The 22,672-nt window shown below is 35.9% G+C and overlaps 2 pseudogenes; one reads left to right on the forward strand and one right to left on the reverse strand.

Annotated features, from left to right (window-relative positions):
* Positions 1 to 7,161: 7,161 nt before the first annotated feature.
* On the reverse strand, positions 7,162 to 15,896 carry LOC120135703 (annotated as a pseudogene).
* On the forward strand, positions 10,605 to 11,669 carry LOC120135540 (annotated as a pseudogene).
* Positions 15,897 to 22,672: the final 6,776 nt, after the last annotated feature.

A 22,672-nucleotide genomic window follows, 5' to 3' on the forward strand; every position in this document is an offset into this window, starting at 1 on the left:
TTCAGGAATATACTTTGAATTCATAGGATTTCAGTCCAATTGAACCAAATGAGGTATTCAGAATCTTTTCATTCTACGTTACTTGCGTTTTCAAACTTGACCGAAGTAATTTTAGATGAAAATATAGAATCGAAGATTCAAGACAATTACAATCTATGGCTATCGATCGTATTATCAAACAACTCGAGTTACACAACTCCCAAACTGATGCATGTCAACAAGTCAATTCATTATCCTTCCAGTGTATTCACTCTTTAATACCATAATACAGATCCACAGATCATCCCCATAATCAACGTTGAATAGATCTTCCAACGGTCTTTATTTCATTTCCACATTTCAATGATATCAGGAAATACGGACGTACTTGATTTATGGTTCATAACCCATAAGGACAATTCATCATGTAATTTTAACAGTGTTTCCAAACTCATCCAATCACCTATTTAATCCTCAATCATTGAGGTTACTTAGTTCGTTTAGTAAGAAAGTCTATCTCAGTTACTTTAGAGTTTTCCAGAATAATTCAGACGTTTCTGAATTTCAAATACATGTATTTCCGCTCCATTTAATTTGGTCTTCGTGGTTGATTTGTCGAACAAACATCCAATTCTTAGTACTGAATGTGATCTAGAGTTAAGCTGAGCTGAATACTTCCAAAATTTATCATCGAGCCAAACTTGAGAAGACGAACACGTATTCTAGTAATATCTATGCCATTCAGGTATTGATATAGCTTTAGGGTTGATATATTCACTTAAATTATGATCCATTACTTTTAAAGGTAGTCCAATACCTATGCTTTTTTGGATTCCTTAATTAATCCAAGATATTTACTTAGTTTAGGCCATAAGGTTATTTTGGTAATTTTTGGTTTTCAATTTTATTCCATTCATTTCAGAGCTCGAGGATATCCAATCATTCCTGAGCTTAGTGATATTCTTAGGTCATTTCCATTACAGGGGTATTCTGGTCATTCTACAGATCCGATGTATTTCAGGTATTTACTCGTAACTCGGATATTGTTCTTCAGGTATTTACTCGTAACTCGGATATTTTCGGGTCAAGTGCCTTCTCAATACCAACGGAATATCAAGAATTTTCTGCATTAAGTGGATCTTAACAATCAAATTCGTACTTAATCAAGTTAAGTACAAATCCTCAAAGTACTTTCTCATTCAGGGTCAACTCAGACTATTTTACCTCTCAAGGGCATTTTCGAAATTTCTTAACCAGATAATTTCAGTATTAACTCTTAGCAAAAACAATATAATATAGAGATCCAATGATTAATTGCTTCCTCGAACATTCTCTAATCTTGAAATGGCTCCTTAACAAACTTCTAGTATCTTGCATAAACCCTCTTGGTGTTAAAAACCGTTTATCCAAATTTTCTAAGTAAAACTAATATTTCCTATGCACATCAATAGTTTCATCAGATCAATATGTCTTTTCATATTTATTAATTCACTTTCAAGGATAATTCTTGTCATTTTCCAACATAAGGGTAATTTTGTAATTTTACCTAATCGAAATATTCTCATAATTTATCATCTAAGTAGCTTTAATGAGATAAATTATAATCTACATATCCATGGTTGATTCCTTTATCACTTAATTCCAGAACTTGTAATTTAATTCTAAGTGTCCTCCAATTTCTTATAATAGTCATCTGAACCATATTCAGTTACCTACTTCCTACCGATTTCGTATCGAATGTAGAACTTCATTATTTACACATATGAGACCAAACATTTACATTCATGTATTTACCAAAAACAACATGTTCTATAAAGCATAAATAGGAAGTAATATATTACCTAGATTTTTGTGCAATACTGATCGACCAATAAATTCCATTTGAACCCCCTCAATCTTGAATTCAACTTCTAATAATTCCTCATATACATATCAACATATATTATATAAAAAACGGAGCTTAATTACGATAAACGGATCGAATCTGGTGATAAATCAGTGAAAAATAGCTTACCCGTTTCGAATTTGGCGAAACGGACTTCGGATTCGGATTCCGGACGTCGAAAGTATAAAATATGACTTTTCGGATTCAGAAATTAATTACCAAATTAGCTCTATTCTGCAAATATTTACGAAACTAACACCCAAATTTTACACAAATAGCACCCAAACATAAATTAATTACAAAATTATCACCCAGACGATGACCACTCTCGGGGGCGGCGCGTGTGGCGCGTGAACAGTTCTACGGTGTCGGAAAATTCTCGAAAAATTCCTAAAAATTATTTTAAGCGATTTCGAGGTACTTACAAAGCTCGGTTCATAATTTTGAACGGCGAAGAGCTCGATTTCAAAACGTCGGAAACTTTGACCGTCTCACCTCCTCACGCGCCGCCGTCGACGGAGACCAAGGATGACACCGGCGAACTCGAAACGATGCAAGTAACACGATGGTGCGGGAGGTGTCGTAAATGGATGACTGGATCATCGTGAATCGACTAAAAACCAATTGAAATCAAGTTATTACCGACGATACTTCCAACTGAAATTAACGACGAACGGCGATGATTCACGACGAAAGGTTTGAGGGGTTTTGTTTCTCGGTTGACAACGAACACGATGGTGGTTTCGGTTCGTCGATCGGAGGTTGGACGGCGAGCAGATCGGAGTTGTAAGGAGGGTTGAAGGGAAGGGAAAATTGAGAATTTTCTGCTGAATGATACGGGAAATGGGGGTTTATATTATCTCTAAAAGAAAAATGGGTAAACCATGAGTTTATTTACTGAACTTCCTGCACTTCTTAAAATGGTCTGCTAACTTTAAGATTTTACAATTTAATCCCCAATTTCTTCCAAAAATACCAATTAAATTATCCACTTTATAATTTCTTAAATTTAGCCCCTAAATTGGGGTGTTACAATTCTCCCCTCCTTAAAAGAATTTTGTCCTCTAAATTCATTCATGTCACAGAAATGCAGAACTGAAACTTTCATCAATTCTTTCATAGCTTCAATCAAAGAATGCGAACGAAAAATTCCTTGAATAATCAATTTAGTATTGGTCATGAGAATAGGCTCATAGAGCAGTAGCATATCCCAATTTCATTTTCGGAGTCGAGTTAGAATTTCTCAGATTAGTAACTCTCACATGGCTCGTGAGGTACTTTACAGCGTTTAAACGGACATTACCGATATTCCTTTATGCAATGGTAGAGTCCAAACGGATAGAAAACTTAGATTTGCTCGTTACAAATAAGGACTCAATCTTGGAGTTCCGACTCAAAGAAGTACGATTGTAGTCTAGGGGCATGTATTGATCAGACATATTTTGACATTCAACCGGCCGGTCTATCTTGAAAAATTTTGACTCAAACCATAGCTATGATACCACTAAATGTAACCCCCTCAGACCGATGCGGATAGCCCGATCCGATCTGGAGTGTCATATTAGGGCCACCGGAGCGATCCATTGTAAAAATAGCGGAAAATTTAAAACTTTTCTTAAAACATGTAAACTCATAAAATCATTTATGAGTACAAAATAAAATTTATCAGTATTCGAAATAAAACATATTTTCAGACTCGTATATAAAACAAAATACAATTACATGCCCCTAATCATATGTACCATACTCTGCAACAACGCCGGAAGAGCTCCCTTACTGAATTCGATAGATGCTCTGGTACAATTTTTTTAACCTACAATGGTGAGTAATAGAGTGAGCTTCGAAAAGCTCAGTAATACAGAACTACCAGATGATGGTACATGACATGCAGATAAATGGGAAACCATAATTTCGTTATTAAATCAAACGTATACCAATTCCGGAATAATCTGGAGTTCCATTAGTAGTTCATCGAGTAGAAGCCATGAATCTCAGTTCATAAGAAATCTTTCATACTATCACATTTTCATGAGGTCGAAAAGGATGTCTAGTGTGTTCCATCAGTACGATAAAATCATAATAGGTACACTAATCAAATGATAGTTCAATAAAATCCCATAAACCATACTATAGTGGAGCTTTTTAAACTCATACTTTAAAACCATCTTACAAAGAGTTAACCTAAGGGAACATTTTAGGGCCTGAGAGCCTACCCAAGAAAGTTCGAGGCCACGGGGCCTACCTAAGAACATATCTTAGGGCCACAGGACCTACCCGATAATGATCTCAGGGCCGCAGAGCCTACCTAAGAGTCACATTAGGTCCATAAAAATTTTTCATCTTGATCAGAGCTGTACTTTACAAATCTGTATCTCCAAGATACAGTTTATACAATGATACAAATCCATAATCCATCACCATTAAGTCGGTACATCCATAAAATAGTTACCATATATTTCAGTGTACCACATGTTAAAACAATAAAACAATTTTTCAAAATATAAGGAACACACTAGAGAATCCAAATATTTTTCAGATGCATTTTGAAGTTATCAATAAGGATAACATGAACTTGTGCAATTTGATCGGATTCCAAGAAAAATATCTTATTGAAGAGAATCGATTTCTAACCGATCTAATCAGACATTTCAGATTGATACTTTATAATTCCACTAAGTTTTCATATGCATCAGGAAAATGTTCAGGAACCTTTATACATAATAATTCTAAATTCAGATTTACTGCAAGTCATTCCATTACTCAAACAATCAGGGGTATTCAGGAATATACTTTGAATTCATAGGATTTTAGCCCAATTGAACCAAATGAGGTATTCAGAATCTTTTCATTCTGCGTTACTTGCGTTTTCAAACATGACCGAAGTGATTTTAAATGAAAATATAGAATCGAAGATTTAAGTCAATTACAATCTATGACTATCGTTCGTATTATCAAACAAACTCGAGTTACACAACTCCCAAACTGATGCATGTCAACAAGTCAATTCATTATCCTTCCAGTGTATTCACTCTTTAATACCATAATGCAGATCCACAGATCATCCCCAAAATCAATGTTGAATAGATCTTCCAACAGTCTTTATTTCATTTCCACATTTCAATGATATCAGGAAATATGGACGTACTTGATTCATGGTTCATAACCCATAAGGACAATTCATCATGTAAGTTCAATAGTGTTTCCAAACTCATCTAATCACCTATTTAATCCTCAGTCATTGAGGTTACTTAGTTCGTTTAGTAAGAAAGTCTATTTCAGTTACTTTAGAGTTTTCCAGAATAATTCAGACGTTTCTGAATTTCAAATACATGCATTTTCGTTACATTCAATTTGGTCTTCGTGGTTGATTTTTCGAACAAACATCCAATTCTTAGTACTGAATGCGATCTAGAGTTAAGCTGAGCTGAATACTTCCAAAATTTATCATCGAGCCAAACTTGAGAAGATGAACACGTATTCTAGTAATATCTATGCCATTTAGGTATTGACATAGCTTTAGGGTTGATATATTCACTTAAATTATGTTCCATTACTTTTAAAGGTAGTCCAATACCTATGCTTATGTGGATTCCTTAATTAATCCAAGACATTTACTTAGTTTAGGCCATAAGGTTATTTTTGGTATTCAATTTTATTCCATTCATTTCAGAGCTTGAGGATATCCAATCATTCCTGAGCTTAGTGATATTCTTGGGTCATTTCCATTACAGGGGTATTCTGGTCATTCTACAAATCCGATGTATTTCAATCATTTCCTTCCATCATGTCTTATTATTTAATTCTAATTTATCATCTATTTCAGCCCATTCGAAAAATTCTGATAAAAGAGCACCCCGATAAATTGTTATTCAGGTATTTACTCGTAACTCGGATATTTTCGGGTCAAGTGCCTTCTCAATACCAACGGAATATCAAGAATTTTCTGCATTAAGTCGGGATATTAAGAATCAAATTCGTACTTAATCAAGTTAAGTACAAATCCTCAAAGTACTTTCTCATTCAGGGCCAACTCGGACTATTTTACCTCTCAAGAGCATTTTCAAAATTTCTTAACTAGATAATTTCAGTATTAACTCTTAACAAAAATAATATAATATAAAGATCCTATGATTAATTGCTTCCTCGAACATTCTCTGATCTTGAAATGGTTCCTTAACAAACTTCTAGTATCTTGCATAAACCCTCTTGGTGTTAAAAACCGTTTATCTAAATTTTCTAAGTAAAACTAATATTTCCTATGCACATCAATAGTTTCATCAGATCAATATGCCTTTTCATATTTATTAATTCACTTCCAAGGATAATTCTTGTCATTTTCCAACATAAGGGTAATTTCATAATTTTACCTAATCGAAATATTCTCATAATTTAGCATCTAAGTACCTTTAATGAGATAAATTATAATCTACATATCCATGGTTGATTCCTTTATCACTTAATTCCAGAACTTGTAATTTAATTCTAAGTATCCTCCAATTTCTTATAATAGTCATCTGAACCATATTCAGTTACCTACTTCCTACCGCATTCGTATCTAATGTAGAACTTCATTACTTACACATATGAGACCAAACATTTACATTCATGCATTTACCAATACCAACATGTTCTATAAAGCATAAAGAGGTAGTAATGTATTACCTCGATTTCCATGCAATACTGATCGACCAATAAATTCCATTTGAACCCCCTTGATCTTGAATTCAACTTCCAATAATTCCTCAGATACATATCAACATAAATTATATAAAAAACGGAGCTTAATTATGATAAACGGATCGAATCAGATGATAAATCAGTGAAAAAAAGCTTATCGGTTTCGAATTTGGCGAAACAGACTTCGGATTCGGATTCAGGACGTCGAAAGCATAAAATATGACTTTTCGAAAATTTGGAAATTTTGTTCAAAATCAAAGTCAACGGGTTTGATTGCTAATATCGAGGTCTTCGGGTCCGAATTTTGAAAAACAAACTGCGGAATCGGATTTGGAACGTCAAAAAATGTCAGGATAGGTATACTCGGTCAAAGTCAAGGGTCGTTTAATGCCAGGTCAAAGTTCTGGTCAACTATGGTCAACAGTCGACCATTTTACACAAATATCATCCTAACAGAAATTAATTACCAAATTAGCTCCATTCTACAAATATTTACTAAACTAACACCTGGATTTTACACAAATAGCACCCCAAACATAAATTAATTACAAAATTATCACCCAGACGATGCCCACTCTCGGGGGTGGCACGTGAACAGTGCTACGGTGACGGAAAATTCCCAAAAAAATTCCTAAAAATTATTTTAAGCGATTTCGAGGTTCTTACAAAGCTCGGTTCATAATTTTGAATGGCAGAGAGCTCGATTCCAAAACATCGGAAACTTTGACCGTCTTACCTCCTCACGCGCCGCCGTCGACGGAGATTAAGGATGCCACCGGCGGACTCGAAACGATGCAAGGAACACGATGGTGCGGGAGGTGTCGTAAACGGATGACTGGATCATCGTGAATCAACTAAAAACCAATTGAAATCGAGTTATTACTGACGATATTTCTGATTGAAATTAACGACGAACGGCGACGATTCACGACGAAAGGTTTGAGGGGTTTTGTTCCTCGGTCGACAACGAACACGATGGTGGTTTTGGTTCGTCGATCAGAGGTCGGACGGCGAGCAGATCAGAGTTGAAAGGAGGGTTGAAGGGAAGGGAAGGGAAAATTGAGAATTTTCTGCTGAATGATGCGGGAAATGGGGGTTTATATTATCTCTAAAAAAAGGGTAAACCATGAGTTTATTCACTGAACTTCCTACAATTCTTAAATTGGTCTGCTAACTTTACGATTTTATAATTTAATCCCCAATTTCTTCCAAAAATACCAATTAAATTATCCACTTTATAATTTCTTAAATTTAGCCCCTAAATTAGGGTGTTACAGGTATGGGGACAAAAAAAATCCCCGAAACATATAATGGGGATCCCCAAAACCATACCCACAAGTGTTGGGGACAGAATGGGTAATGTAAAGTCATCCCCGTCCCGGCCCGTTGCCACCCCTACGTGTCATAATCTAATTAGAGGATTAAATTTGTTGAATTAAATTAAAATTAGGACTAAATTAATAGAATATATAAGTATTGAAGACTAATGATTGATTTAAGCATTTAAATATCTGAGTGGTTTGATTGACGAAATCGAAACATCGATGATCAAAATAAAAAAGGAACAATAGTGGAATGGTCACTCGTGTAATTTAGATAACCAAATTTAATATCTTATTATATAATTTATTTAAGGGTTAAACTCAATATATATATATATATATAGAGAGAGAGAGAGAGGGGTATGGTCCACTTATAATGTATAAAATTCTTTTAGTTTTATAATATTTTAGAATGGTTGGATGGAGAAAAATCAAAGATAAAAATTAACTTATTATTTTTTCTTTTTTAGTGATTATATTTTATTTTTTACTGTTAATCTCAATATTTAATCTTAGTCTTTTAAAATCGTTTGAATCATGCCCATATATAATATATATCGGAGTCATATCCCCATTAATCTCTTTTAACCTCCGCCATCAATCAAAGTATAATAGTAAATAAAGCACATAAGTATAATAGTAATATTTATTATATATCAGTTGGTAGAGCACAAAGCTCTTAATCTTGTGGTCGTGGGATCGAGTCCCACAGAGGGCATTTCATAATTTGGAGGTCTCCACGGAAGTTGCTCTCAACCTGACGTTGGGGGCAACCTACTATCATATCTCCCCCTTATCCCATTACATATGAGAAAAAGGGGTCAGCTAATTATTCATAAATGCAATTACTCAACCACATCTGCCTTCGCTCAGTCGGCTGTTATCTAGTTTTGTTATCTTTACTTGTTTGTTATCGTTGATATTTGGTTCATGTACTGAACTGAATGCTCTAACCATGTGTCATATGTTTTCTCTCAAAAAAGAATCATCAAGATAATCAAATTGTGGTTATCCTCAATAAATAGAATGCTATCAATTTAATTTTAGGTTAAATTGCATCTTTAATATCCCAAGCATTACATTTGTTTAATTTTAGTCATCTAACTGTTTTTTATTTCAAAATCATACCTAACACTATGTGTTAGTTTAATTTTGGTCATCAACTATTAAAAAATTAGTGGTGATTATGACATGTAACCATAAAATAATACAATTTCATCATTGAACAAAATTTTAAAAAAAGTTACGTTAGTAGTTCTATTAATTTCTTTACGGTGTGTATGATTTTGAAAAAATATATTTGAATGACCAAAATGAAAACAAATTAATAATTAAAATACTAAACTTACAATTTATTCTTACTTTTTTGGACCTACGATGAATCGTGACTTGCCAGGTATGCATTATTTTATTTCTCTTTATTATCGACGACGACTAAAACTCTTTGGCAACTCTCCCACTACAAAAGAGGGTAAATTATACTATTGATCAATTAACTATTATTCTTTTTTATTGTGACCATCATTTTTTTGAATTTTTCTCAATCATATCACCTAATCATTTAAATGTATTCAATCATGTCATCTGCCATTAACATTTGACGGAAATGTTACCGTAACAACTAATAAAATTACATATTTAGACACTCTTATTTATATATTCTATCAATTTAGTACATGTCACCATCTGATTACAATATTAAATTTATTTTAATTTAATAGATTTATTTTCTATCAATTAGAGTAACATATATCACCATCTAGTGCAAAGAAAATCAGAGTGCTAAATCAGGAGAACGTGGGACTTAAACCCAAGTCATTTGGGCGAGAAAGGAAAAGCTCAATCACTAAGCCAAATTAATTGTTTGTTTTAAAGTCGATTACATGTAGTATATATATTATATCTTAGTGTAATCTTAAATTCATAATGTTATATATATAACTTAAATTCACATTTTGAATTTAATTCATACCTTAATATATATATATATATATATATATATAATTTTTATCTTAACTTACTATTTTTTTTCTTATCTTAACTAAAAATATATTTTAATCTTATCTCAACTTAAAAATATTTTTATTCTTACCTTAACAAAAGAATATATTTTATTTTTATCTTAAATTTTAAAAATATATTTTGTTTTTATCCTAACTTATTATATATATTAAATTCTTAACTTCAATAATTAAATATATTCTATTCTTATTTTAAATTATATTTATTATTGATTTAACTTAAAATATATTTTTATTTTAATATAAATATTTTATTTTAATTTTATAAATAATGATCAAATTGAAAAAAAATTAGATAGTCAATAATATAGTAAAAAAAATAAAATAGTTCACATCTCTTTTTTCCAACCGTCCGATAGAGGACATTAAGCAAATCATGAGTAGAGTTGCAGGTGAACTGGACCACACACCAATATTCTCCCATCCAAGCAGGAACCGGTGAATTTATCGAAATATCACCTGACAAGAAATAATTACCTATTAGATATTTTTCTCTTAATTTTATTGATTTAACTTTTTTTTCCGGATAAAACATGAATTGTCGTCCGTATCTTTCATGACGTAATATCAACTCGAATAAAACCCGTAAAAAACACCGTAGGAACCGTTAAAATAATCACCGTAGGAACCGTTAAAAAAAAGAAAAAGAACCCACCTTTATATTCGTGTTACATCTTCGGCAACTTCTTTGCTTCACCTCTTCTCTCCCACACCATCCAATCTTCTCTCTCTCTCTCTCTCTCTCTCTCTCTCTCTCTCTCTCTCTCTCTCTCTCTCATTTTCCATTTCCAAAGGAAAACAAGTCCCTCGCTTTAATTTTCTACAGCATTTTTAATTAAGCTATGGCAGGAACTGAGGTTGTTGCTGTTTATGGTAACGGCGCAATGACCGAAACCCACACCAAATCCCCTTTCTCAGTAAAAGTGGGGCTAGCCCTCCAGGGAGGGGTCATAATGGATGTGGTCACCCCCGGACAAGCACGTATCGCTGAAGAAGCCGGAGCATGTTCCATCATGGCTCTCGAACGAGTCCCCGCTGATATCCGAGCCCAAGGTGGCGTCGCTCGAATGAGTGACCCACAACTCATCAAATAAATCAAGCAAGCTGTTACCATCCCCGTCATGGCCAAAGCCCGGATTGGTCATTTCGTTGAAGCCCAGATCCTGGAAGCCATAGGCATCGATTACGTCGACGAGAGCGAAGTTCTTACCCCCGCCGACGAAGAAAACCATATCAACAAACATAACTTTCGGGTCCCTTTCGTTTGCGGGTGTCGAAATTTGGGGGAAGCGTTTCGGAGGATCCGAGAGGGAGCTGCTATGATTCGAACCAAAGGGGAAGCTGGGACCGGCAACATCGTCGAAGCCGTTAGGCACGTGAGATCCGTGATGGGAGAAATTAGGGTGCTTAGGAACATGGATGATGATGAGGTTTTCACCTTCGCCAAGAAAATCCAGTCCCCCTATGATTTGGTCATGCAGACGAAGCAGCTGGGAAGGTTGCCGGTGGTCCACTTCGCCGCCGGTGGAGTAGCGACGCCGGCCGATGCTGCACTGATGATGCAGTTGGGTTGTGATGGAGTGTTTGTGGGGTCTGGGGTTTTCAAGAGCGGTGACCCGGCTAGACGTGCCCGGGCCATTGTTCAGGCCGTCACTCATTACAGTGATCCTGAGGTCCTTGCTGAAGTTAGCTGTGGTCTAGGTGAGGCTATGGTTGGTATTAATTTGAATGATAAGAATGTGGAGAGGTTCGCTGCTCGCTCTGATTAGTATATTTCAAGCTTCTTTGGGGTGAGAGATTCATTTTTTTTATCTTTCTTTTAATTAACATTAACATTATACTTTGATTATATCTAGTGTATTTGATTTTGTGGTTGAAGAATTTTATCTTGATTTTCTGGTCTTCTGTTATTGGTTTTTCTTTTATATCAAGGGTTTGGTCCCTGTACTATTAAATGTAGGTGAGAAGAAAAGTCTGCTATGCTTTGTTATAAGTTGAACAATTCTTGGCTTTCATCTTCTTTTGATATTGTTTAAGCATTCATCTCTTTGGTCTACCCCAATTTCCAATTTTTTAATACAGTTTGATGATGCTTTCGATTGAATCATTTTGATTATGGTCAAGCGTTTTACATTAGTTGCAGTTTGATGCTATGTTGTGTATTCCTTTGTTGTAACTTTCGAGTAATTTGGAAGTAGTGATTGATAGCTAAAAGCGGATATATCATAACATGCTTTCAAAGTGATACTAGTATAGTTTGATCTTAGAAATGTGAACTCATTTGACGATGCAAATGTTGTTTTATGTTTTAAGAAGTTAAAACAAAAGTCGTCTTCAACGGAATGAGTTGTTGAAGAACACTTGACTTTTCCTGTTTCTTAATTTCCAATGTTCAACAGAATTTGATGATTATTTGGACTGCATCTTTTTTTTATCATGCTTTATGGTAAGACATTCATATTAGTTGTAGTTTGATGTAAAGTCTTTCGGTTGGGTCCGGAATTAGGTTTCGACTTGAATAATTGAGTTAGAAGTCGCCACCGATCATTTATTTTAAAACAGATAGGTTGATCGGATACCTTTATTTCTGATCTGCGTTTTACCAGAAATATGTCGGGCTCGAGAGTCTGTTGTAGTCAAGGAATGATTAACACCCTTGAACTGCCCTTTTGGTACCATTTAATTTGTCGGTTATCTTTAATTGTGAATTTTTAAATTTAAATTTAAAAATTCAATTCAAACAAATTACCTTTGATCGATTGAAAGTATTCCTAAAAAAATATTAGATAAAAACTAATAAATAAAAATTAAATAAATTAAAGGAAAAAATATAAAAAAAATATACATGACTGCATCATAATATTTATTTGGAAGTTCTCCTGAGATATATTAGCAATTGATTCCAACGCAGTCAAGGCACCTTCTTGCACCATTTGCTTCCCATTTGAAGTTGAACACGGCTGAAGCAGCATGGGCCCGTACTCTAGGATTTTGGAAATCATCTATAGCAACATCTAAGGCAGGCAACACTCTCTGGTGATATTGGTTCTGCAAGTCTGGACCCAAGTCCGTAGATAACTAACTGCCCGATTGCATTAATAACTGCCCACCTCACACGGGGGTGTGAATCATTAAAGGAATTCAAGGCCATGGAAACCACTTGTTCCAGATTTTTAACCATAACCTTGGAATAACCCTCGGCAATTTGAGCAAAGGCAATCAAAGCAGCATGGTGCTTTTGCCACTCAGGAGCACGTTCCCTCGCTTCTGTCAATGTAATCACAAATTTTATTGCCAAGTGGCGAGTACCTTCCTCGAGTGATTTGCTCTCTGCAATCTGCAGCATAGAGCCCACCACGTTAACGAGCTGTCTCCTAAGAAACTGGGGCTCAGTCTCTGCCAATTCAATCAGCAACTCCAAAGCCTTCTGAGCAGTAGCCTCGTTACCGTTATTCAGATTTTAACATCCTTATTCGAACTTTCACTCAAGCACTGCAAAAAGACAGCATGCAGATCGTTTACAAAAGGAGCCAACACATCTCCAATACATTGACTCAGCAGCGCAAATATGAGAAAAGCAGACTCTCGTAATCTAGGAGAGTCGGAAGAGACGCGTTGAAACATAAACGGCCACAGCTCAGGCTACCCGTTCTCTGGCAAAATACTGGAAGCAAGCTCCGCGATTGTATCACACAACTTTTTAGACAAAGTTTTAGTGGTTTCCCTGTTTGGATTTGGGACCAAAGTAAGTGAAAAAATGCACAAGAATCGACCTGGGACCGACCATTATTTGCGGTGCCAACCATTTTCTCGAATCCAAGCCTTTGTCCCTTCTCCTTCTTTGCATACATCATCTGCAACAAGAATAAAACCCAGGTTAACAGAACACCCAAAGATCCCAAAACAAATCAACCAACAACGAAAGATGAAGAAAAGAGAGCGAAAAGGCCAATATGGGTTGCAAAAGAGGGGATAAAAAGTCAGTTTTTAGCAATGTTGAGGTGCCGAGGGTTTGAAGGGCGAATGATAGAATGAGAATTCAGATTCCACGAAAGAGAAATGGCCTGCCTATTTTATCTAATTCGTAATCTCCCCCCATACTTTCTGATGGCCCACCTTAAAAAGAAAAAAAAATGGGATTTTGTTTTTTAGTAAGTGAGGTAGTGGGTTGTTGGGTAGTGTTTGTGAGAAACGTGGAAATGAGGTAATGATCTAGTGGGATAGGGGTTATTGTTTTTCAACTTAGTGAGGTGCAAAAATAAAATAAAATAAAATAATAATAATAATAAATAATAATAATATAATTTTTTTTTAGATCCGGACAATAATGAGTGTTTACCGTTCCTATAATTTATCCTCCTGATTGCCTATGACTCTTTGCAGGAATCATTTGATCATGGAACTACAATTACCTGCATCACTTGCACTCTTTCCAGATTATACAAGTTCAGTCTTTCTTACAGTGGGATGTCGTTTTATATCATAATTTTCATTAAGTGACATATTGTTTTGATAGATCTACCTCTTTCATTTTCTAAAATTAGATCTCTACGATTGCTAGGAATTAAATAACTAAATTTTGATTGTTTTATTGATTAAATATTAACAGTTAAATTACTTTGTTGACAATTTGAAAATTGGCTGTCAGAATTAAAATGATCGGTTGATATTAGTGTATATTGAAGGAATTGGCTAGAATGCATTAATTGTAAAACCGAAATCTTTAAATGGGGATTAATACAAAATTTTGTAGCGGAACCTAATGGATAACTAGAGTAAATTAGACAAGGAAAGGCCATCTTCCCCATTTTCCCTTCTCTAACCTAAACAAGAAAAAGAAAGAAGCAAGGGAGCAATTTTTTCATTTATCTTGTCGCGACCGTCTTTCGGTTGGGCCCCGGAATTGGGTTTCGACTTGGAAATGGGTTAGGAGTCGCCACCGACAATTTTAAAAATATTTAGGTAGGTCGGACACCATCTTACCTTATCTGCGTTTCACTAGAAATATATCGGGTTCGGGAGTCGGTTGAGGTCAAGAAATGATTAACACCCTTGAACCGCCCTTTTGGTACCAATTAATTTATCGGTTGTCTTAATTTGCGAAAATTAAAATTAAAAATTAGATACCCAATTCAAATTGCTGACCTTTGATTGGTTGGAATTCTTCTAAAAAAAGTCAAAAATGTTAGAAAAAATATATTAAATAAATAAAAAAGGTACAAAAAATGAATAAAATAATAAAATAATAAATCAAAATGAAGAGAAAAAAATGCAAAGGACACAAAATTTTTGTCTATTTTCGAAAAGTCTAGAAAATATAAGGATTTTTGTTTTGGTTTACCCTTTTCTTTTTAAAACACAAAAACCCTTGCTCCAGAACGCTTCGCTTTTTCTTTTGCTTTCCACGCAGTTGCATTTTCCTTTCCTCTCTTCTCTCATTCTGGTCGTACCATTGTTCTAATACCTCAACGATTGGCCTTGGCAACTCTTTCAATTTCGTCCTTCTTCTTGATGGCATAGCTATTAGACGACCCGAGCACCCTTGGTCAGGAGATAGATAGTCTGATTCACACGGCGAAGGGGAGAAATATCAACAGCCTGTTGCCTGACAACATCGGTATAACATATACGTGTAGCATCTTCACGGGGTCCACTGTTGATAACAGCATCAACTATGACTTGAATTGGATTCTGATCAGTCAAAATATATATGATTTCCATTGCATGCTTTACAATCCTGGTTGCCATAAGTTTCTTGCCGTTGTTTCGACCATGCATCATGAGTGAGTTTGTAAGCCTTTCAACAATAGGACACTGAGCCTTTCTGAATCGCTTAACTGAGTACCTCCCAGCAGTGTGAGGGACATAGGTGGCATGCCTGGAAGCTTGGACACCAATATAATCACTCAAGGAGATATCAGCAACCTGAACTCCCTCGAAGCTCCAGTGGTTGAAGAGATTGACTTCCAATTGAGCTTGATCTCTGGCGGGGGCTGCTTCTGCTGTCTCCATACCGGGAAAAGGACATGTGGGGTTTCGAGACTGAGGTTAAAGGCTTAAAGCTGTTTCTGTTTTTGGTTTCATAACGAGGAAGCAGCTCGGCGTCACAGGTACAATCTGCAGAAACCATGGAAGGAAGAGAAAGAAGCCAAAGAGAGAGAGAACCGAGCCCCCCCAGTGTGTTTTTCCTTTCCGCCCGGTCCCCTCCCCCATTCGTCATGGTAAAGTTCGATGCAAAATTCAAACAATCGCAACATAAAGCATGGGCAGGGGTGCTTATTCATAACAGTGAAGGTGTTATAACGGGGGCATGTCGTAGAGAAAGTAGGAGAATTACCTCAACAAACGCTGCATAGGGAGGAACATGCAGATCACTGCACCATTCGGGTTTCTCTTCTGTTTCTTCGTGAACTTCACTATCATCCCTTCTCTTTGTCATTTGCCATGTTAACCCTCTATTTGGCTCCAGACCAGGCTGTGAAATTTCCAGTCCATACTTCCTCACCAGTTTAACATACTCTTCAGCGTTAAAATGCTCAACCCTGAATCAACCCTCCATTTCATACGTTGGTCTCTTGGTAAAACGCCCGAACGCTGCTCCTCGAAAAACATAATCGATTTTGATAATGCGTCGGAGTAATTGTGGCGGGTAGAATGAGCCAAAGGTAAAGAAAAAATAATAATGGGAATGAAGAGTAAAAAAATGGAGTTTCATGGCCTTTTGAGATTTTTGGATTTGGAGTCTCGAATTTGCCTCTTGATAGCGATATATGTATGTACTGGGGAGTCACGAGGGGGAGTTGAAGGCTTGGCTTATAATGTGAGTAGCGTCAAAAGTAATTTGGGTGTATTTGTCAGTGAACTTCACATGCCTCGCAAAACGTGAACGCACAATTTGATGGTAAACCGAATGAGGACAAAACAGAAATGGAGGAGGCCCTGACCGCCCTTTCCTTCTTGCTACCATTAGTTTAAATAACATTGGTGAATAAAAGCCTTTCCTAATTATCCTATCACGTCTCTAAGAAATAGGATCATGGTAACAAACAAAACAAAATAATAACCAACTAATAATGATAACATAAAATTAAATCAAGCTAGTGGACCCACGACTTGTACTCCTTCCTTGATGACTCCTACATGGGTGATACATATGGTAGTGGTGGGGTTTTATATGAGGCCTACAAAAAATAAAAATAAAAATATTAATAATAATAATAATAATAATAAATAATATAATAAAATTTTTTTATAGACCAGACAAAAGCGGTTGTCTACAGCTGCCCCTATTTGCACATTTTTGTGTTAACAAGAATAGGGCAAAGATGAAAAAAGACAATCAGGTTTTGTCCGGTCCTCTCAAATGTGATTGGGCTTCCTGGAATTGGGCATTTGTCTTCTTCTCGGTTTAAAGATTTCGGCTTGAAAATTCTTCCAGAATGTAGTTCCTCTCTGTTATCGAGCTGGATGATATCGAACTCATCAGTTTTTGTTGACAGATAACCCTTCTCGCCTTGAGCTATACTGTAATTTTGATATGCCTCTGGGCTGAATGTAATCGAACTCGAAGGTCTTTGGCAGATAGCCCTTCTAGCCTTGAGCTATACTGCAAATGATGTGCCTTTGAGCCGAGTGTAGTCGAATTCAAAGGTCTTTGGTGGGCACGATTCCATTCGTCGTGAAGTTGAAACCGTGGATGGCCCTTTCGTTATGAAGTTGAGCCTCAAATTGGATATCCTTCGTCGTAAAGTTGAAATCCAAATATTTGTTCTGTTTCGAGGCCAATATCCTTCGCCGTGAAGTTGAAATTGACTCTGAAACTGGAAAGTTGTTCGTTGACAGCTAGTCGCCCCTTCGCTGTGAAGTTGAGCTTGTGTTGTCTCGAGTCCAATATCCTTCGTTGTGAAGTTGAAATTGACTCTGAATGAAACTGAAAGGTTATTTATTGATAGTCAGTCGCCTCTTTACTGTGAAGTTGAGATTGTGTTGTCTCGAGTCCAATATCCTTCGCTGTGAAGTTGAAATTGACTCTGAATGAAACTGAAATGTTGTTTGTTGACAGTCAGTCGCCTCTTCGCTGTGAAGTTGAGCTTGTGTTGTCTTGAGTCCAATATCATTCGTTGTGAAGTTAAAATTGGCTCTGAATGAAACTGAAAAGTTGTTTATTGACAGTCAATCGCCCCTTTGTTGTGAAGTTGAGCTTGTGTTGTCTTGAGTCCAATATCCTTCCCTGTGAAGTTGAAATTGACTCTGAATGAAACTAAAAAGTTATTGGTTCACAGTCAGTCGCCCCTTCGCTATGAAGTTAACCTTGTGTTATCTCGAGTCCAATATCCTTCGTTGTGAAGTTGAAATTGACTATGAATGAAACTGAAAAGTTACTTGTTGACAGTCAGTCGCCCCTTCGCTATGAAGTTGAGCTTGTGTTGTCTCGAGTCCAATATTCTTCGCTGTTAAGTTGAAATTGACTCTGAATGAAACTGAAAAGTTGTTTGTTGACATTCAGTCGCCCCTTCGCTGTGAAATTGAGTTTGTGTTGTCTCGAGTCCAATATCCTTCGCTGTGAAGTTGAAATTGACTCTGAATGAAACTGAAAAGTTGTTTATTGACAGTCAGTCGCCCCTTCACTGTGAAGTTGAGCTTGTGTTGTCTCGAGTCTAATATCCTTCGTTGTGAAGTTGAAATTGACTCTGAATGAAACTGAAAAGTTGTTTGTTGACAGTCAGTTGCCCCTTCGCTGTGAAGTTGAGCTTGTGTTGTCTCGAGTCTAATATCCTTCGATGTGAAGTTGAAATTGACTCTGAATAAAACTGAAAAGTTGTTTGTTGACAGTCAGTCGCCCATTCGCTGTGAAGTTGAGCTACCACCATCAATTTTCGAATGCTCTTTTGAATCGAGTATCTTTCATTTTGAAGTTGAAATTTGACTCTAAAAACTGTAAAAAATTATGTGTGTTAAAAATGATAAATGTGATGCTCTTAAGTATGTCTAAGATGCATGCAACATGAATGAGTTATGTTTTATCTCTTGGATTGGAGTCCCGTGTTTTGTCTACCAAACTAGTCCTTGGAATCGATCGTGCCCCATTTGCTTCTCGAGCTTTGGCTTTACAGACCTTTAATATTTGAGATTATCCTGTTTGAAAATGTTTTTCTCCTTTTTCTTGTTTTAGGAGGGAAAATGATAAAAATTCTATAAAATATTGTTCGCAATTGAATTAAATTGTAATAATGAGTTCAAAGTATATCAAAGGAATCAATAGCTCTTTTTAATGCTTTCAGAGTTATAGCTCTTTGACAAATGTTCAAATGGAAGAGTTGACTTCAGGTTGACCTAAGGTTTCAGCCATAAAAAGGTCATTTTTTTGTTATTGCAACGTGCTTTTTTTTGGTTTGGCATTTTAATTGGGTGCGGACAAAATGACGCAACTAGCATTATCAATTATTAGACCCTCTATTTCGATTCTCTAAAATCTTCCATTTGTTCAAGTTTTGTAAGCTCCTCAAACAAAGGTAGTGCAAAAATATAGGTCTAAAAATGAAATCCTTGAGTGCTCATGTGAAATTGACTATAAGAGGTGTTCATTAACTCCCTAAGTCCATTTTTACTGAAAAGTTATTGCTTAGATAAATTTGATTTAATTTGCTGTTATCTGCTAGTTGAATCCATAAAGCCGGTGTGTTTAACCAATTGCTTTAGAGGGACAACTTAACATTATAATCAGTTTTATCAAGTTAACTGAAGGGTTCATCTCATCACAGAGTCTTCAGCCGGACAATAGCAGTGGAGCAAACACCGAATTACCAAGTGTTCGAGCAATGTCATGATTTGAACGTAATCTACTCATAAGTCAAGGGCTTTCAAGTTTCCTCTATAACTAATTGCCTTAGTGGAATAGCTTAGCTTTACGGATTTAATTTCTTAAGATTGTTAAGAATAACCTGTTATAGTCTAGGTGTTATTGAAAGTAAAAAATTTCATCTTTAGAATTCAGTTTTCAAGCAACCGACCTAAACTAGATTCACTTACTCGACTATTCCATCTGTAAAGATAATGATCATCGTTGAACGTCTTAAACAAAAAGTATAGTAATTGTCATATGCAAATGATACCCCATGTTGTCCGCACTTTATGAAAGGAAAATGTTACATTGGTTAATTGCAAGAGCAGGGTACGATGTTTTAGTGTATATTCTGGGTAAGGTCAAAGTCCTTGTTTTAAATCATGTTACTTTTCAAAGATCTGTTACTTTGAACCATTTACAGATTTTCTTAATTCAGTTGATATTCAAAGAATTGCAAATTTGATTCATTGCTCATCGTCTTTAAAGTAACAAAAATTTATTTAAAGGTTCAAAAAGAAAAGTTCAAAAACAAGTTACACCCAAAATATGAGAAAGTTCAAAAATGAATTAAAAAAGGATGCCACAAATGATGAAATGATCTTCTTCCTTATTTGGATGCCCCTGAGTTGTTGAAGTCAATCCAATTCTTGTTACATATCTTCTACACGATTCTCTTGAATGCATAGCAGTTCTCATTTGTGTGCCCCGGGACACTATCGTGATATTCGCAATGGGGACTCTCATCATACCACTTGGAGTATAGGGGCTTCATGGGTTCCACTAGATATGGTGACACTACGTGTGCATCAAACAACTGTTGGTAAAGCTCCTTATATGTCATAGGATAGAAATTTTCTCATTTTTATGAGACATGTGAAGAAAAGTAATGTGAAACATGCAGGAATGCATGATGCATGTAATGTTCGAGGCATTGATACAAAAAATGTGTCTGTTATTAGAAATAATCCTTATTGGGGACAAAAGTGTTTTATCTTTTAAGAGACAAAAAATATCCTGATAGCTTCCGACATGTTGACTAGTCTTCTGCCTTCGTCTATCACGGGTTGAATAACCTGTCGAATCGCTCTGGCTTCTCTGGATGAACCGTGCAAATGTTGAGTTGCTTTTTGTATTGGCCCAAGAAATCTTGAATGACTGCATTTCTAGCATTTATCTTTTTTTGAACCTGTTCCCAAGGAATACATCATTGAAGCCCTCAATTGATAGGAACTATGTGAAGTTCATTTGTCTGTTTCTTGAATTCGTCAACAAGGGTCTCCAATTTCAGCTATCGGTTTGCCATTGTTGTCTTTGAAGGGACTCCCAAAATCAGTAATCTTCATCTTGCCCTTGCAACCTCTACCAGTCAGTTCTTCAAAGATAGACTTTCATTGTGCTTGATGTAGACCCAGTTCATTCTGAGTCCTTTATAATGCAGCAGAGTGATACACTCTTCAATTGTGGGTACCACATCTTCTGGATTGAATGTGACACATAGTCGCCTTGTTGACTGTCCTCTTCATTTTCATCTCTTATATTACAACCCTTTTGTCCATTAATGCAGATTATTCAGGTTTAACAAACATGTTTTTGGTGGATCAACACCTCTTTTAAATTATGCAAGTGATGAAAATAAAATAAAAGAAAAAAATGAAAAGAGTCAGTGAGGTGAAAATAATAAAAAACAATCATGAAAATAAAAGTCCTACCCTACATGATATCTACCCCACATGCTTATTATTCCTACTCGGACATGATCCCTACCCCGCATGCTAATTTCAAACAAATCCTAACCGAATATTTGTCTAGTTCGCATGTTTTGAACAGAAAGTAGAGCAGGAAATAATTCAGGCATCCTAGGGTTTGAAATGAGGTTTTGGGGTGGGCTCTAATTCCCTGCCGTCTCCAGGTTTAGGTTTTAAAAAGGTACCCGAGTTCTCCTGCTGGTGCCCCCTTGGGCTTGCCCGACTCTTAGTCCTAAGCTCATTACAAGCTCATGTGGACTAAGTTAAACTCGAGGGGATACATTCCCTTATGCCCGCACGGTGAATAAATTCACATGAAGACATAAGGTATATGAATCCCGAAGGTTACTTGCTAGGCCTGTGCGGAGAATAAATTCTCACGAAGGCATCGCTTTCACCCCCACTTAAAAGGATTCAGAGCTCGGGTATAGAGCCAGAGATAGAAACTTTTCAAAAATCTGAAATTATTGGAAAAAAAATGTCAGTACAACTATTTATTTGAAAAATAATCAAAGGTAAATAATTGAAATCGAATAAATGAATTAAAATTTACTATTTTCGCATAAAAAGACAACCAGAAATTAATTTTGGACTGACTCACTTACTTGTCCCCAGCGAAGTCGCCAAGCTATCGCTGCCGTCTTTCGGTTGGGCCCCGAAATTGAGCTTCGACTTGGAAATGGGTTAGGAGTCGCCACCAACAATTTTAAAAACATTCAGGTAGGTCGGACACCATGTTACCTTATCTGCGTTTCACCAGAAATATATCGGGTTCGGGAGTCTGTTACGGTCAAGGAAGGATTAGCACCCTTGAACCGCCCTTTTGGTACCAATTAATTTGTCGGTTGTCTTAATTTGCGAAAATTAAAATTTAAATTAAAAATTATATACCCGATTCGAATTGCTTACCTTTGATTGGTTGGAATTCTTCTAAAAAAAGTCAAAAATGTTAGAAAAAATATAGAGAAAATAACCTCAATGACCGAAAATGCCTTATAATATATGATTTTAACAAACTTTTTTTGGATTTGCGAAAATGACCAACAAATTTTCAACGCGATCTCAAATTCGCAACGCGAACTCCAATTTCACAAACCAATTTCCAAATTCGCAACACAAATTTAGAAAATCGCAACAAAGATGTCAAATTCGCAACGCGTTTGCTAAATTCGCAACACTGAATTTCAAATTCGCAACTG

Source organism: Hibiscus syriacus, unplaced genomic scaffold (assembly GCF_006381635.1).
Source record: "Hibiscus syriacus cultivar Baekdansim isolate YM2019G1 unplaced genomic scaffold, ASM638163v2 tig00110610_pilon, whole genome shotgun sequence".
NCBI lineage: Eukaryota > Viridiplantae > Streptophyta > Magnoliopsida > Malvales > Malvaceae > Hibiscus > Hibiscus syriacus.